This window comes from Triticum urartu, chromosome 5A (assembly GCF_056163025.1).
Source record: "Triticum urartu cultivar PI428250 chromosome 5A, HENAU_Tu73, whole genome shotgun sequence".
NCBI classification, from domain to species: domain Eukaryota; kingdom Viridiplantae; phylum Streptophyta; class Magnoliopsida; order Poales; family Poaceae; genus Triticum; species Triticum urartu.
This window is the reverse complement of record NC_141877.1, coordinates 86,673,989-86,692,393: the sequence shown is the minus strand read 5'-3', so window position 1 is coordinate 86,692,393 and position 18,405 is coordinate 86,673,989. Positions and strand designations below refer to the sequence as shown.

General features: G+C 42.2%; 2 pseudogenes across 1 annotated transcript; one reads left to right on the top strand and one right to left on the bottom strand.

Moving 5' to 3' along the window:
• The first annotated feature begins 326 nt into the window (after positions 1 to 326).
• On the top strand, positions 327 to 1,742 carry LOC147970415 (uncharacterized; annotated as a pseudogene). The gene is made up of 3 exons (XR_015604023.1): positions 327 to 429; positions 558 to 707; positions 978 to 1,742. The product of XR_015604023.1 is annotated as an uncharacterized LOC147970415 (transcript).
• A 14,974-nt stretch (positions 1,743 to 16,716) lies between these two features.
• LOC125531554 (putative lipid-transfer protein DIR1) lies at positions 16,717 to 17,472 on the bottom strand (annotated as a pseudogene).
• Between the last annotated feature and the right edge of the window lie 933 nt (positions 17,473 to 18,405).

Genomic DNA, 18,405 nt, shown 5'->3' with positions numbered 1-18,405 from the left:
GAGGTTACTGTCCCACAGAACTACCACTTCCAAAAAAGTGACTGATAACTACCGAAAATTTCAAATTTTGTGACAAAAAACTACCAAGTCGTGTTGATCGTCGATTTAGCCGTTCTATCCGCTTAACTAACAGGGATGGCCCACATGGCAGGCGGATGGCGGCCCTAACGGCTAACGGTGCCCCACTCGCGGCCGTTAGTGGCCCGGCTCGATCGGAACCAGCCAGGGGCCAGGTCAAAACGACCGGCCGACCGACACTCACTCTCACTCACTCCTCTCCCTGAGCTCTCTTCTTCCTCTGTTTCTCACCTCCGGCGACTGCGACGCGGCGGCGCGAGGATGCCTTCCTGGCCCAACAACAATGAGACATCCGCCGCCGACGATGACGAGTACATGAACGAGTATAACAACATGCAAATGGAGTATTTTGTAAGTTAGCTCACTGTGTTCTCTTTTATGCTAGGGTTAGGGTTTGAAGATCCTCTTGCTCTGATTTCTTCCATGTAGTTCTTATGTGTGAGGTGTTGTGGCTGATATATATGGGATTGGTACTGCAGCAAACTCCTGACACGGTGATAGATCCAAGTTTCTGTGGGCTTGTGGTTGAATCTGATCGTAAGTGCATCTTGCACAGGCAGAGACCCGGCAGGTTTGTGGCATTTGAAGGACCTGACACTGGAAGGAGATTCATTGGATATGCTACTACGGTAAGAGCAAACAATAGTGATGTCCATGTGTAGCTTTATTTGGTGGTACATAGTGCAAACAACATTGATATTCTTGTTGTTTCAGTATCTGTTAACTGAAAACTGAAGTACAGGGCTGGTGTGGTGTTCTTTGAATCTAGGCAGCACCTAAAATTGGTCTAACTGAATTTGTTTGTTACTGCATTCAGACAAACATTGATATGTATGTATGAATTCTTTAACTCAATTTCACTTGATTTAGTTAGCATTAATATTTCACTGCATTTTCAGGATGGTGTGAACTGTGGTGTTCTGGAGTTGGTAGATGCCCCTTGGCCAGTAATTCTGCAAAGGTGTTTAACCAAGCTACGGGATATGTATCATGAGGAGAACCTTGGTAGAGTCCAAGACAAAGAGGCTCATGAGATAGAGGTTGAGAAACTGAAGGAGCTGGATTCTCTTGCTAATCAGTACAGTCAGCTTGTGGATGATGTATCCAAACTGTTTGATTACCAGGATGGGCAGAAATCCCATGACATGGATTACACAAGCTAGGCAATCAATGAACTTAAGCAGAAGAAGCATCAGCTTGAGGAGCATGCAAAGATTGAGGTTGAAATGGAGAAGCTTAAGCTGAAGAAAGAACAGAGGTGCATCCTGCAGAGTCAAGATGATATCATTCAAAACACCAGGAAGGCCATGAAGGAGATACAAGTGGAGAGAGACCTCCTTAAAGAAGAGAAGAAGCTGGAGCATGTCATTTCTGAGCTACTGAAGGCTGGTCATGGGTGCAAGGAAAAGCTGGACAAGATCAAAGAAGTTGTCATGGAGGAGTGATGTTTTTAGCCATGGTTGGTAAGTAAATATGAGGCCTATATATATAACTGGCCTAGCAATGAAGGAGTCTGATGCAAATATGCATCTCATCTGATGCAAATATGCATCTCAGTACTAATATTAGCTATGAACTGCCTAAGCCTAAGAACTGTCTATGGTTTCAAATCATTTTGGTTGTGGTGTGGGGTGCTGTTATGGCCCTGATCTGTAATGCTCTAAGATGATGTTATGTTTAATGCCCTGATGCTAAGTTAAGAACCTTATTATCTAAGCCTGCTGAAGTTTCTATCTGTCTTTTTTTATCCTAAGTGGTTGCATCCCCTACCTGTAATATGGTCCTGAGAAGTTAGTTGTAACATTTCACAGATTGTACAAACTTGGTAACACTGAAGAAAGGTAGGTAGTTCACATAGGAGGCACCATAGGTAGCATTACATAGATAACACAATACTTGCTAACACTAAAGATCACTGACACTGACGAAACTGACATAGGTAGTTCAATTGACGAAATTGACATAGGTAGTTCAACTACTGACGAAACTGAATCTGAAACTTATAGTTTTAGATTCACTTAGTTGTCTGTCCTGCTAAGCGTCCAGATCGTCGTACCTCTTGCTTCAGTTGGATGGGATTTGGTTGCACCTCCACCTTCTCTTCCTCTTCGTCTTCATCGATGACGATGATGGGAGGAGGACGGCGGCAAGCCTGCACAGCTGGGTGTGCAACGATCTATAGGTCGTCGTCGTCTTCGTGCACCTCTGCTGCGTTTGCATTTGATGTAGCTTGTGCTGGAGCGACATAGCGGTGGTCTGCCCACCGCTCCCTCTGCCCAGCATCACCGGAGTCGGCCTCCTCCATTGCCCATAGGAGAATGTTGATGGTCATGACCACCTTACCTGGGTTTCCATAGCGCTGCTCCACGCGCTGCTTCTCCTCGCTAGTCGCCTTCTTCCTCACTTCCTCTGCTGCATTTACCAGCCCAATAACACTGGTGTACCTCATGGCGACCTTCATGTAGTCGAGGAAGAGTTCTTGGTCGCCGTGTGCTGAACCAAGAAGCATGGCAACCCATCCCTTGCCAATTGGGAATGGGTTTAGCCATGGGTCTAGGGAAGGGGAAGAGGAAGAACCAACCATGGTTGGAGCTAGGGAGAGGAGGAGTAGTTGTGGGTGCGGCAGAAGTGAGGTGGATAGGTGTTGGAGTAGTAGTTATGTGGAGTTAAGTGGGGGGAGGTGTTGTGTGGTAGTGGAGTAGTAATAGTGAGGAGTGGTGAGATTTTACTAGTCTGTACAGGTGGTAGATGTGTTGTAGTTAATGCTCACAGTTTCAGTGTGTTGAAAAACTTGTGATAATTTGCTGCCATTTCTCATTGGGAAAGTGAAAGTTAGGTTGGAATGTAACCAAACGCAAAAAAAGATTTCTCAAGTATTTACAGACATTCATGAACGTAAACCTGATTCATAAACTTAAACCACATTTAGAAACATTCAGCAAGGCTTAGATAGCATAATCCTTAACCAGATTCAGACATAGACAGAGATGGAATATTCAGTACCACACATTAAAACGCATAAAACATAAATAGTTCGAGCTGATTTAAGCAAACATAGTACTAATACAGACGACGAAGATGACATAATTTGTTGCTCCATCTCCATTGTTGCATGCTCTCTCACTCTACAGACGACGAAGATGACGCCGCTCTGAACATTCAGAAGTAACAGCACTAAGTGCAGGCAAATGTAGTATAAAGGATGAAATAAGTTCAGAGACATACATAAACAGAAAACTAATCCTCTCTTCCTTCGAACGTAGCCAACATCCTAGTCCACCGAGTCCTTGTTAATTGGAATCGATGGAAGCTTGCCCTGTCTCTTTCCCACCAGATGACAAGGTCATCCGTGATGTGCGTTCCTTCTGGGAACGCCTCATTGAACTGCTTGACATCGTTGGTGTTGCGTTCTGCCATAATCCTGGCAGCCAGCCTCCGCCGTCGCTCCAGCGCGTGCGCTCTGCGATTGGCCCTCGCAGCAGCCCTATCAACCTCCTCATGGTCATCCACTACCTCTCCTAATGCTGGATCCATCTCTGGCTGAACTAGGGTCCGCGTGCTTCCGCGGCGGCTAGGTTTTGGGTTAGGGGAAAGAGGTTGTACGATCGCTGCGTCTTTTGTAGACAAAATGGCAGGCTTGGGAGGGGGGGAAGAGAGATCCAAAAACCGAGCCCAGTACCAGGCCCAAATTAATAAAGCATAACAGGGCAGCAGGCCCATCTTAGATAAACTACGTGTAGTTCAGTTTCAGACAAGTTTAGACAAGTGTAGAAACTAACTTCAGAAAAGTTCAGAAACTAAGTTCAGACTTACCATTAGTTACCACTTGCATAGAAGTATCCCTTCAATTTGGAGCTTGGATAGCTCTTCCTTTTGGTCCCTGCCAAATCTTGTGCAGAAGTTGTGGCAGATCTTGGTGCACTGAAACCAGTATTTCTCCCTCTACCTGCAGGCCTGCCCCTTCTGGATGTACCAACAGGGGCCGGTGCTGATGTAGAAGGGCCTGGAGCAGAATGTGATGCTCTATTTGCTGTTTGCATCAGGGACTGATATGGTAGGATTGTCTCTTCTTCCAGTTGTAGCATGGCCTTGAGCTGATGCAGCTGGTGTATCTGCATAAACTGCCCTGTTTTCCTGCATTCAAGAACCAGAACACATTTAGTGAGGTAAATACCATGGAAAAAGGAAACTTGTAAGTCATGTAATTACCCGATGTTTGTTTTTCCTCATCTGAAGCTTAGGCCTCAGAGCCTTCTAGCAACTTGTATACTTGTGTCCTTCTAGCCCACAGTTACTACATGTTATAGTCCCCATCTACTACTATCTCTTGGACCTGGAACTTCAAACTCCCCTTTCCTCCTTGTAGTTTGTTTTTTCCCTGCCTTTTCTTTAAAAACAGGAGGCTCAATGTCTGGTGTGTTTGTTTGAGGCCAACAATTTGGACCAGGGACAGGGTATATAATTTCTTTGTATGTCTCAAAATATAATGTCTTCTTGAAAAATTCACTAACATAGTCCTCAGGATGCAATTTTACTTTGTCATTGCAGATATGGCATGACTGCAAGGTATCCTGACATGTTCCATCTCTTGCAATCACAGGTATATTTTTCCATGTCAACAAAATATTGTTTTTCTTTGCTGGTAACTTGCCATATTGTTTGACCTGCTCTATCAGCCTGGCAATACTTGGCATATTTCTTGTTCTCTTCTAAAATCTCTGCATAGTTGGGTGTGATTGTCCACCTGCTAATCTGTAACTTCTCTCTAGTCTGCTGCCTCTTGATCATCTGCTTGGTCCTAATCCCTTCAATCATTCTTCTTATAGGCTTAGCCCTAACATTCAGTATCATCTTGTTGAACACTTCACTCAGGTTGTTCACCACTAGATCTGTTTTGCATGTATGATCCATAGCAAACCTAGCCCAAGCAGGAGCATCAATCTTTTTGAGACATTTCCAAGCATCCTCACACTGTGCTTTCAAATCTACCATCCCTAATTCATGACCATGTTTTGTGTAGGAGTAGCTAGCCTGGTCCACACATTTCTTTAGTTCCTGCCCTCTAAATCCAGCTGCTTGGAAATTTGCATATATGTGCCTAAGACAGTACCTTTGAGGTGAATCAGGGAATACCTCATTTATTGCCTTAAGCAAGCCCTGTACATTAACAAATTAGTAATGCACATGATCAAACTTAAATAATTCCAACATGTACTAAAACCACATTGATCAAACATATTTGTGCATAAGACACTAACCTTTTGCCTGTCAGATATGATGGTGTATGTTCCAAACTTGTTGCCACTACCAATGCAACATCTCAACTGAGTTAAAAACCAAGTCCAACTCTCTCCATCTTCCTTGTCAACCACACCAAAAGCTATGGGGTAGATGTTGTTGTTGCCATCCCTTCCTGTGGCTGCAAGCATTTGTTGTCCAGTGGTTAACTTGATGAAGCATCCATCAAGACCTGGATTAAGTGACAAATTAGCTACAACATTGAACTACTAGGAAACCACTAATTAATAACAGTTAAATCTTCAAAAAATACCTATAAATGGTCTGCAACCATTAAGGAAACCTTCCTTTGAAGCTGCTAAACAGTAGAAAAGATACTTGAATCTAGGAGTAGGTGCTGGGTTTTCTGGATCTTCAAATGTTGTCACTATACACTTGCTCCCAGGGTTTGTATCAAGAACAGCTTGAAGATAATCTCTTAACCTCAAATACTACTGCTTGTGATCACCTTGCACCACATCAACAGCCTTCCTCCTTGCCCTATATGCCACACTCCTTGACACATCCACTGAAAACTTGGTCTTTGTCTTTTTAATTAATGCATCCACAGGAGATCTAATGCCTTCTCTCAATGATTCCTGTACTGATCTGGACAACCACTTTGTAGTAACCTTTGTGGACTCTGCACATGCTCCACAAGTGTGCACAATATCACACTTCTTGATGCAGAAAGTTTTCTCATGAGCTATTTTAGAGGCAGTGATATAAAAATCACATCCTTGTGCTCTCTCTGAGCACCAAACAATAATCCTATCCGGGGCATTTCTATGGTATTGAAAGTTCCTCAATGTCCTAATGTGAAAATCCCTAAGTGCATCTCTGTACTCATAAACACTGGTGAAGCACAATCCCTTACAAAACTGTTCTTCTGGGTTTGGTAGTTTGGGATTGAACCATACCTTTTCCTTCAACTTCATATTCCTTCTCTTCCTACCACTTTGGTAGTTTATAGGATCCTCCAGGCTCATCTTCTTCATCACTAATGCCATAATCACCAGGAAAACATTCTTCATCAGCTTCAGGCAACCAATCTGGTTTTTCCATTTTCTTAGCCTCATTGTGTGATCTAATTGTTGGACCAGGATTTCTCACTGGCTTTAGTTTCTGTGACATTGGTCTATCTTCATCATCAGATGAAGAAACTGCTTGCAGTTCTACACTGTTGCCATCTGAATCAGACAGAAATTCTGATACATCAGTGTCACCTTCAAAATGATTGAGGTCAGCTTCTCTCTGAAGAATACTTTTCTTAAGCTCTTCCTTTCTGTCCATGCTTATATCCACCAACTTAGTGCAACTTTGTTGGGTGTTAATGCAATGATCAACAAAATAATAATCTTTGTTTTCATCTGCATTACACAACTCATTTGCTCTCACAACTCTTATGTTCACACTCTTTTCATTTAGAGAGTGGAGCAACATCTGCTGCACATCATCTTCAGAAGATATTTTCTCTAAGCCTTCTATCCCTTTATGAGCATCACTAACATAGTACATATAATCATCAGAGCAACAACCCTCACTCCTAATAAGAGATACCAGAGTCCCAAATGATATGTCTGACTGGTACATGTTTCTAACAATAGAATCTCTGCCTTCTAAATGGAACCAAATTCCCCATTTTGGGTCATCAATACTAGACAAAAATGGAATAAATTATTACAAAGAATGCACACTGCTAAAGTTTCTAACAATTTGCAATTACTCTGTTATCATACATTAGGGGAAATTGACCTAAAATACATCCTGTCAATAAAACTGAAACCAGAGCTGCCTAGCGTTGTACATGCCGCCTCCTGCACGAGGAAGCTTGCGCCGGCCGCGAGGTGCACTTCTTGTCATCGTCGGTGGTGGAGCCGCCGCCAACTCCTGGGATGGCTCGTCGGTGGTCCAGCCGCCGCTGCCGCCAACTCCAGATTCAGGCTGTTGCGCCGCAAAGCTAGAGCTGCCTAGCCACGTATCGACCTCCGAAAGGTCGACGCGGCCCCCAACAACGCCAGGAGGTTGGCCGCTGAACGAATCGCCGTCGGGGTTTGGATGCACTGCCGCCATTACCACCGCCGCCTAGAGACAGAGGAGAGAGCTCGGGGGAGAGAGATGTGGTTCGGTCGGCTGGCCAGTCGGTCGTTTTGACCTGGCCCCTGGCTGGTTCCGACCAAGCCGGGCCACTAACGGCCGTGAGTGGGGCACCGTTAGCCGTTAGGGTAGCCGTCCGCCTGCCATGTGGGCCATCCCTGTCAGTTAAGCGGTTAGAACGGCTAAATAGACGGTCAACACGACTTGGTAGTTTTTTGTCACAAAATTTGAAATTTTCAGTAGTTATCAGTCACTTTTTTGAAAGTGGTAGTTCTGTGGGACGGTAACCCCTAATGTGGTAGTTTTTTTGTCAAATACTCCTTAATTTTTGTTGTTGGCTAAACTGTAACAAGAAAATGATTCTAGGGATAAATAGAAGGAATGATGATTAATAAAGCAAGCCATGATGCCTTACAAATTCATGTCGTTTTAACTTACAATTTAAATGTCTCGTTATATTTACTTTATTCCCAAATATTTTATGAAGACAGGCACGGCAACGTGTGCCATCAATGATCTACTCTCTCTGCTTTTAAATATAAGTCTTTTTAGAGGTTTCAAATGGATAACAACATACGGATGTATATAGACATATTTTAGAGTGTAGATTCACTTATTTTGCTTTGTATGTAGTCTCTTGTTGAAATCTTTAAAAAGACTTATATTTGGAAACAGAGGGAGTAGTAGTAAACAAAAGGATTATGCGGCGATATTGACCAGCTTCTGGTTAATTATTTAGGCAATAACGTTTGCTAGCTTAGAGCGTTTCACATTTGACGCATGCATCCACTGTAGCTTGAAATACTTTCTTCAGAATTTGAAATTTGAAGAGATCAGCTTGATCTTGGCAGCTGGTTGGTGCTGCCCTTTGCGGACTTTAGCTCACTAATGCTGCTAGTGGAACAGCTAGACACAACACATGACCGGTGGCGGCGGGGTTGGATGGCGTGCTCAGCCAGGTCTCACATATATTTGGCCAGGACGTCGACCGGCACTTGAGAAAAATTGAAAAGCGTACATTGTTGTTTATGCTAGTTAAGATATTTCGCTGCCGACCATCACTTAGATGTGCTTATTGTATGACATCAATTGATTCCGGCGGCTGATCCTCGTGGTCATATGTGGGTGCTCGTGCCCGCACCACCGGTCGGAATTGGAGCCGCACGCCACCAGCCTTGAGGGGCAGCAGGCTAGGGCGAGGGTGGCGGCATCAGAGACGGCCACATCTTCCTCCTACCGCCCATGCTGATTTCCTAAGCCTGATGCGGAGGCGCAGCTCCTTGCGGCTATTCTCCGCCGCCTGCTCATGACGGCAGAGATGGACGCCTGTCAGCTTCGTAGGAAGAACACCAAGGCGCTCCCGCTCAGTATCAAGCAATTGAAGCGCGAAGTGGCAGCGAAAGCCGCCAAGCTGGCGAAGCCACATAACTGCGCCATCTAGAGGAGGGCCAGCTACATCGACTCCTTGTCCGATGGCTCCAATGACCCCCTCCCCCTCCCCCAAGATGGAGGGCCAGCTACATTGACTCCTTTCGGATGCTTGGCCCACTCCGTCTCTGTTTGCCTTTTAGTAAATTATAAGTTTCCATCTCTGTCCGTTCGCTGGTTGAGCTATCATGTTTAAATTGTGTCTTTTGGTCTGGGTTAACTTGATGTTTATATTGCTTGTTTTATGTCCGTTTGTCTATATTTCGGAATTTCGTTGATCATCTACGTTGTAGCACATGAGGCATAGTGATTTGAGGATTGACCTGTCCATGGCGCGTGTGCGGACGTGTAGAGTGTTGGATTTGATATGTCCGATTATAGATGCTCTAGGAAAGAACAGGTGAGGCAAGGGAGCGCGAGGTTGAAAATTCGTTTTGGTGGACGAGCACCTTAAATCCACTCTCTTTTTCTAGAGAAAACCGTAGAGCCCGACTTTATAAATAAAGCCATCAAGCAGAGTAGCACATCACTACATAGTATATAGTCTGATACAGGAAACCTTAAATCCATGCTCAGCGCCAACATTGCTAGGTAAGAGACTAGTAGTCAATGAAAGGTACTCTGGCAGCTTTGTCGTGGTAGGATCAAGAGGTATCGGGATCCCATGGTATACAGTCTGTCCATAAGGTCGTAAGATCTTAGCTTACCATTTCGTGTTGAAAACTTAGCTGAAACTGCCATGGAGTTGAGGTAATTGACCAAGTGCATCATATCCCGCAGCTTTGTTTGCGCGTTCCACACGGAAAGCCAGCTATACTTGTGGAACTTTTGGTTACTGTCTTTGTGCATGCACCTCCTGTTGCTTAGCAGTGTTTGTAATTGAGAGAAGGCTCCAAGAAAACACACTCTCTTTAGCAACAGTAGCAGCTGATCTTCCAGCTTGTGCTTGATTCTCTCTAATCATTCAAACGAGTTCTAGAGTCTGTCTAATACTTTGGATCTGGGAGAACCCTTGTTATTTCACCAGATGACGACTACCTCATGGCTAATAGGGCGACATCCATGATACTAAATTTCACAAGGGGATGAATTATGGCACTAGAATCGATTTGGATCGCGTACCCTTACTGGATGGCTTCCAAGATGCCCAAAAACATGAACACTACTCCAAGTTTGGACTAGTGAACCTAGAGATCTGTTAACAATGTAGTATCCTTTGTACAAAAGTTATGGCAATTATTTACTTAATTCGTAGAGATCGCCAAAATATTCTCTTAGTTTGATCCTACATTTCACGCTCTCGATAACCTTTTTCAACGGTAGGCCAAGTCACTGGCCATCATTCTCCTACTTTCATGTCCAAACTCAGGACATCAGAACTGAATTGAATAATTACTCAAAGATCTATAACTTCAATTGAATTTAATATGGAGATGTGCATATGAATGTGGTGGTAAGTCCGGAGATGAAAGAGACTATACGTGTCGAATAATGGCACAATACCAACTAGTGCAACATCATCATTCGATATCTCGGTCTATCTTGCTTCATAAGAGAACAGAAAAAACTTTGATTCATAAAAGAGCATAAAAGGATTCAGAAGTTCTGCAATCCGAGAGATGAAAACTTCATGGGGGGCATTCTAGTTGATTTGATATGATAGGCTCGGAAGGCATGAGGAGCTCTCCTATTGCAGAATCTTGTACTCTTGTAGTCTCAAATTGCAAGAAATGGTCAGACGGATCCAGTCAAGGGTTCTGGTTGCTTTTCTTCCGACAATGACGGTGTGTTGGTGTCCACTCAATGTCTCCATCAGTTCAATCCACACTAAAATGTAAAACATACATACATGTTCTGCCAAGAGAAGAAATTGCCAAGAGTACATGTGATGTAGGGCAAAACCCTAGGTGGCCTGATGATCACAAATTTGAGGTGGATTGGAGGAAGAACACCAAGAACACAAAGGGAAAACACAAAGAACACTCTAATGTACAAGATCCACACCAAGTACTCCTCAAATCACAAGCAATACATGGGATGCATCAAGATCGAAGAACAAAAAGGGAAATAAAGTTATAAGGGTAGTTCGTCCAAATCTCTAGGAGAGATGGGTCTTGATGATTCACTTGGGGAATCCTTCTAGGTCTTGATGATTCATTTGGGGAATCCTTCTCCACAAGTGGAGGAATTGCACTCCAATGGATTCTTCTCTCTCAAGAGGAATTCCACAAGGGGAGATACATGAGCTAAGCTCTAATGTCTAGATTTAATCTTAGTTATCCCTAAATGGAGGAGGAAGGAGGGTATATCCCTAAATGGAGGAGGAAGGAGGGTATATATAGGTCCAAGGCATGAAGGGGTAAGTGGGGACGAAATGGTAATACATGGGCAAAGCCCAACAGTTGCACGCAGGCAACCCCGTTTGCACGGGGTAAGTGGAGCCCGTGCGCACGGGATATCCAGAGAGCTGGCGGCTTAGCCCATGCGCACGAGGGTGTACCGTAGGCATGGGGTCCCGTGTGCACGGGGTCCAAGGACCCATGCACACTGGGTATCCAGAGGCCTCGCAAGTCATTTCCTTCCCGTGGACTCCCATGGGTGCTTGCTGGAACCTTGCCTTGTTCTTGACGGTTCCTTCTCCGCTCCCAGGCTTCCCTCTTGGATGGTGTAGCCGTGCTCTTCCGCATGAACTCCCCCTCTCCATGTGTGAAGCTCTGATAACACCTATGCATGCACACGAGAGGAGTGTCAAGTAGTGTACCATCTTTAAAGGAGTCAAGTGAACACATGTAAAGGAGATGATTCACCTTTATGTATACGTATGTGAAGTAGATGTGGCACATGTCACTTGTCAAACGGACTCTTGACATGGTGATGTCTGTAGGATGCTCCGCATCGACATGAATGGATGACATTGCACGATATGTTTTCTTACTCCAAATATTTTGGCAAATTGTATGTTTCTTAAATCATCCGGACTGATCGTTAAGTATACTCTGTATATTTGGAATAAAAGTTCAATGACGTTCATATGCCAAAAGAAATATTTAAGTAGCAATGAAGAATTGTGGACAACGATTGGCACAAAAGGAAGACATAAGTAACATATGCATTTGGACTTGGTGCCGCTCTGCATCCTCATATTAAGGGTCTAGAGAATTCGGAACTTCAGTGACATGATGAATGACCATTTATACATAACGTGAGGACAAATGTGTTGCATACTTTTAAAAGCCCGTCTCGATGATTCATCAGGTTTTAAACTTGCACCACGAATGCCCACCCTTTTCAAACCAACTAAAACTAACGGTGATGCATAGTTAGCTGAACGTGATGCCAAATCTTGCATTGTCAGGAATACAAACTTGAGGTGGAGGTTAAGAAAATGTGCTCTCTTCAGCCCAAATAAGAATGGGAGATTCTTGTAATTGTACTTGACTTTCTTAGATCGTAGATCGTTCCAACACATTTTAGAGTTAATGTAGCTTGGGTCTAAAAGGCTGCATTCAGTGTTATTCATAAAAAATGGTGAACTCTGGTCAGGAAAAAGGAAAAAATGTGACAATTTATTATACGGATGTCTAAATTCTACATGCTTAATCTCCCACACACACAATGTGTAACAAAGTTTTTGTGGGTCGAATCCCAAGCTACCCAATAGCACTACCATTAGCTCCTAGTTTGAACTAGTGAACCTATATGCAGTGTCGTTTGTACATGGTTGCTGGCAATTTTTCTTATTTTGCAGAGAGGCTCAGAATTCTTCGACTGATTTGCTCCCCAGCTTTCTCTCACTTTATAGTTGAAGTCAGATTTATACCCAGAGGCATCTGCCATTTACCTCCCACTTTAGTGTGGAAATTTGGAAGCTGAGCTGAATAGATGACTAGAACATTTACGACTTTAGTTAAATGGATATATACATGGTTATTGTGTGGTAAGTTTCACATGGAATTGGACTATGCATGTCATCAAATAGTACATCCTCACTCCATAAAAGAGCAGGTGAAGCATTCAAAATAGATGCAAGCTGAGAGATGAATAGTTCATGGAGGGCTCTCGAGTCCCTTTGCTTCGGTAGGCTTGGAAGGCATCAGTAGCTCTTATGGTGCAGCAATGACATTTTGGGCTTTTATTTCGCTATTTTGACTTTTGAAATTTCTAATGAAAGTTGTTTTAAGCATTATGGATATTTTGTAATGACTGTTGCATCTTTCACCCATGACAATACCACATTAACTAATTCAAGCACATATAGGAAACATGCACCAAGGCTAGATCTTTAGTTAAGCGTAGCTTCAGTTCTGCTCATGAATATTCTCGGTCATTGGACTGACCAGTTTGTACTAAACTCGAACTGTGTACCGTTTAATGGATTGATGGTTTCGCTTTCATGTAATAGGACACGTGAATTTCTTACTAAGAATATAAATGAAGTATCGCCTTCCACCTCACCACTATGTGCTGAGATCGATGGATATGACTTTAGGGGAGATATTGTTCAAAGTCTAAATTGGATCTAATATAGTTATATTTATTAGGGGGAGTGAATTTAGCCGCATAATATGCTTTACTACTCCAAAAGATTTAATCATCCAAACAGACTGTTAAGGACTTTTCATATGCGAGTAATAGAAGTTCAATGTTTTCTGACAAACCAAAACTTGTGTTTTTCTCTGATGTATTCATATACCTAAATTTTATGACGGTTAACCTTTTAACAACTTCTATTTAGTTGATAATAGGCAAAAAACCTTAACAATGAAGCTCTTCAACATTAAGGTCCAGAAAATTCTGAACTTCATATACCTCATGGTGGAAGACTGGTAGTACATAAGGTGATGACAAATGTGAAGCCTAATTTTAGATGCTTATCTTAACGACATGATCTCTAGAAACCAATATCCATCATCGACCAGGAAAGGATCCATGGCCATCAACATTACGAGTGTAACCTATTAATTAACACACCGTCATTTCAGATAGCAAGCCAAAATGAGAGACACCAACATGACTCACAAAATTGCACTTTACTGGAGAATGATCTTAATCACATTTAATTTAGCTACACTCGGACACAAGCCATTACGTAACACCAGGAACATATGAACCCAGCTAGTGGCGAGGGTGACAAAGATCTCAATCAACAAAGATGAAACTTATAGTGTGCATGTGAAAGAAATAATTTTGCCCAAATACAACCACAAAACTGGTGTGCATTAGGTTGATAATGGCCCAAAAGGAATTCCTTAGGAATGAAACTGAAATTGGCAAAAAAAATTATGGCTTTCAAGGTGCCCAAAAATATGATGATCTAGCCAGGGTTTGAACAAATGAACCTAGTGTTTTACTAAAAATGTAGTAATATCCAAAGAAATTTGCTATACAACTCCTACTTTGTGTTGAAATTTGAGAGCTGAACTAAGGAATCGACTACAACATTTATGCCTTAAATCGAACGGATATAGACATGCATGTTATGGTGTGGTAAGTTCCACATTAATTTTGATACATGTGCTTAATAATTGCATGTGATTGGTAGGACATCCTCACTTGATATTTCATATCTATATTGGTCCATCAAAGATAGATGAAGGATTCAGAAATGCTTCAAGCTGAGAGATGGACAGTTCGTGGAGAACAATCCAATGCCTTTGCTGCGGTGGGCTTGGAAGGCATCGGGAGCTCTTGGGTTGCATTTATGAGCTTTTCTACTTTTATTTTGCTGTTTTGACTTTTGAATGACACATATGGATGTCGAGGATTTTGTTACCTTATCACCGTAAAGGAATCTGTCTAGCAGCATTGCAAAAAGAAGCATGTTGCAATGGTTGTGGCAGACTTGGAGAGGGTGGTCGTTGTGTGTGAAACATGAGCTGTATTGTACTCCTTTACGGTTACGTTTAAATGAAATGGAAAACTGGGTGGTCTTCCTCCTTGAAAATCAGACTCAAATGTTCCCTTGACATCGGGTGAATCAGAAGTTCAGAACTAACCTATATGTGGCAGATGGACATATGCCACTTGAGAATGTGAGATTGGAATTTATAATTTTCATTTCTCAAAATATAGGTTATCGCGGCATAATATGTTGTCCTACTTCCAAATAATTTCGAATTTGGCGTGATTTTTTCCTTGTCATCCAAGCAAGTTCTTAAGCAATTTATAATATGTATGAGTTTCGCAATAAAATTTGTTGTCTTCCAACAAACCAAAATGTTTCCCCTCAGTTATCCATACACCTCAATTTTTTCTTATAATTAACATTTAAGAGTGTATATAGGCCAAAACACATCCTTGTAAATGAATTTGTGTGAACCTTGATAAGCACCCAAAAAAATACAAGAAAGAGCAAAAGATCCGCACACACACACACAATAAATGTTGGTAGTAGCAGAAAAATACTCTGAGATGTCGACGGAGGTACCCAAAAGCACCACCATTAACTCATGGGTTAAACTAGTGAACCCCGTGGTTTAGTATATATGAAGTGTCATTTATGATGAGTTGTGGCAATTAGTCGTGTACTTTGTCGAGAGACTTGGACATCATCGACTGGTTTGACCCCAACTTTTCCTCAATTAAAATTTAGACTCGATGATATCCAATGGACGTGACATCTACCTCCTACTTTAGTGTAGAAATTTGGAAGGTGAACTGAATAATTGACTTATAACATTTACGGTTTGAATGGAACGGATATGTACACAACCATGATGTGGTAAGTTCCACATTGAATTGGACTGCATGTGCCGAATAGTGGCATGAGACCAACTAGTACATCCACACTCCATATATCAATCTATTTAAGTCCATAAAAAGGGCAGTTGAAACATTCAGAGGTGCTGCAAAAGATAAACAGTCATGGAGGGCACTCAGTCTAGTGTCTTCTCTACATTAGGCTTGGAAGGCATTAGTAACTATTGTCTCGCATGAAAATGAACCTTTCTGATGAAAGTTGCTCTAAATACTATGGACTTATTGTAATGGTTGTTGCATCTTTGAACCGAGAGAAGACTACATAACCTATTGGGGCAGACGTAGGGAACATGCGCCACGGCAGGATCCTAACGTGACAATGAAGTTTTGTGGACATCAGAGTTCAGAGACCTTGTGAGGTGGTGGACGGGCAGTGGTACATAAGGTGATGGCAACGCAGGCTAATTTTAGATGTGTATCTTAACTTGGCGATGTCTTGAAGCTTCTATCCATCATATGTGAGGAGGGGGTCCATGGCCGTCAACATAAGAATGTAACAAATTAATTAGCACACTGGTATCTCAAATATGACTGATAGGAACATGACTCCCAAAAATTGCACGCCAAGATTTTCTTTGATTCAAAGCCATCTTTGTCGCATTTAATTTATTTTCATTTGAACATGAGACCATTAACATTGTCACAAATGGACCCACTTGCTGGCGAGGGTGACAAAAATAACAAATCTCTAGTGATGCAACATGTGGTGTGCAGGTCAAAGAAAATAATTTTAACAAAACAACAAAACATGTATTAGGTTGCGAGATAGGCCAAAGCAAGTTCCATGACAAGGGGACCAAAATTACAAACTAAAATCGACAAGAGGGCAATAGGTAAAATTTCGAACTTGAAAAGGGAACTGAAATTAGGAACGAAAATTGTTTTGATCAATGTAGTGACCATGGTCATGTACATCCAACCGTATATTTCAGTGCAGTCGGCCATATGTTGTTGTGGATACCTACCAATAATTTAGTACACTATAAGGATGTATACCAGTCGCCTTGATAGTTGATGAAAATATTCAAATTACCTAGCAGACTGATTGGGAAAAGATTGTGATCGACTTTTACTTGTTCATTGAAAAGACACAATTTTTGGGCAATAACAAGCTCACAACTTAAAATATTAAATCATGGGACATCTAAGGCACTTTTGCCCTCCTTACACTTCCAGTATACATACATACTACCGTTCAACGAGAGATTAATGAGATAGAGACGTGTTCAAATCAGACAATAACAATAAGAACTTTCAAGTGTTCCTCCACTTATTTAGACATATTAATGTTGATGCATATCTAGACCGACCAGCACCTACACATTCATGGATAGTGCATCCGATCATCACGAGCAGTTGCTGGGCACAGTGAGGCCACACTTTCCAGGCAGTGCCATAGCACGGTCTGCGTCAATGTGGTACATCCTCAGCCATATGCTGGCGATGCCTTGTAGCAGCAAATGCACGATAAGTTAGCCTTCCCAAGCGCGGCACAACACTCAGCTGACAGACTATCTATTGGGTTTTCCACTGCTGCCGCAGGCTGGCAAAGTTTGAATTCATCATTCGACATGCCGCAGATGCCATGAACACCCTCTATGGCGGTGAGGGACACCACTAGGACAAGCAGCAATGCTGCAGCCAATGATTGTGACTTAGCCATGGATGCTGGTATTTTATTTGTTTTCTAGCGGATTGCCATTGGAGATTTTGGCCTTAGCTAGGTTTTGCCGTCGTAATGTGTGAGATGAATGTTTGTGTAGGGCTCTATTTATAGAGAAAGGATGCTATGTTCATGAAATGTATTCTGTAGCAAGCAAGCAATTAGACACACCAAGTGCCCCTCGCATGTAGAAGCACTATCGCCTGATCATGCAAAAAAATCTGTATGAACTCGGTGTTGAGCGATAATGACTACCATAATTGGCACAAAAAGATATATAATAAAGCAAACCTACTGGTTTCAACATAGGTGCAAACATCTCCATAATGCAACATCAGGACTCAGGAGTACGCCGCAAAGACCAATTCGTCGCAAAGATAGAAAGTGACTCTTCAATTTGCCCGCCTATAAACTTTTTACATTGAAAATGAAGAAAGATAAGCTCAAGATAACATTTTGAAGATTGAATTGTTTAACTGACCAAATAGATTAAGACAGCCACTGAAAACTAAATGTTGTATGTCTTGTTGCCAAATTGTAGGAATGGCTTCATTAGCTATCGCAGACCAATTTGCTAAACAAGTGTTTTGCCTTGTATCATGTGTTTACAGTTATTTTGTTTTCGAGAACGAGGGCCATGTTTTCTATCTATAACAAAAAACACCAGTCTTGACCTATGGTCACATATTATATGTTCTAGATTCATATGAAAATCGGTACCCTTAAATATTCAGTTTAGGCGATCTTTAGTTGGGGAGCGCTGGAACTCTTGGAAGCACTTGGTACGGAGGTTGATGGAGGTTCAACTATCCGACCAACCTGACTCGTTTCACCGAAAGTTAGCTAGAAATGGAGTGTTTACGGTCAAATCCATGTATATGAGTTTAATTAATTCTGGCCCAATCCCAAGAACGATACATATTTGAAAAGTTAAGGTTCCCTTGCGTATTAAAATATTCATGTGGTTTGTACACAAGCAAGTGATCTTAACCAAAGGTAAATTACTAAAGCAACGTTGGGTAGGCAGTGCACGATGTTGTTGTTATGGTCATGACGAAACAATACAACACCTATTCATAGATTGCCCTCTCGCGAAATTACTT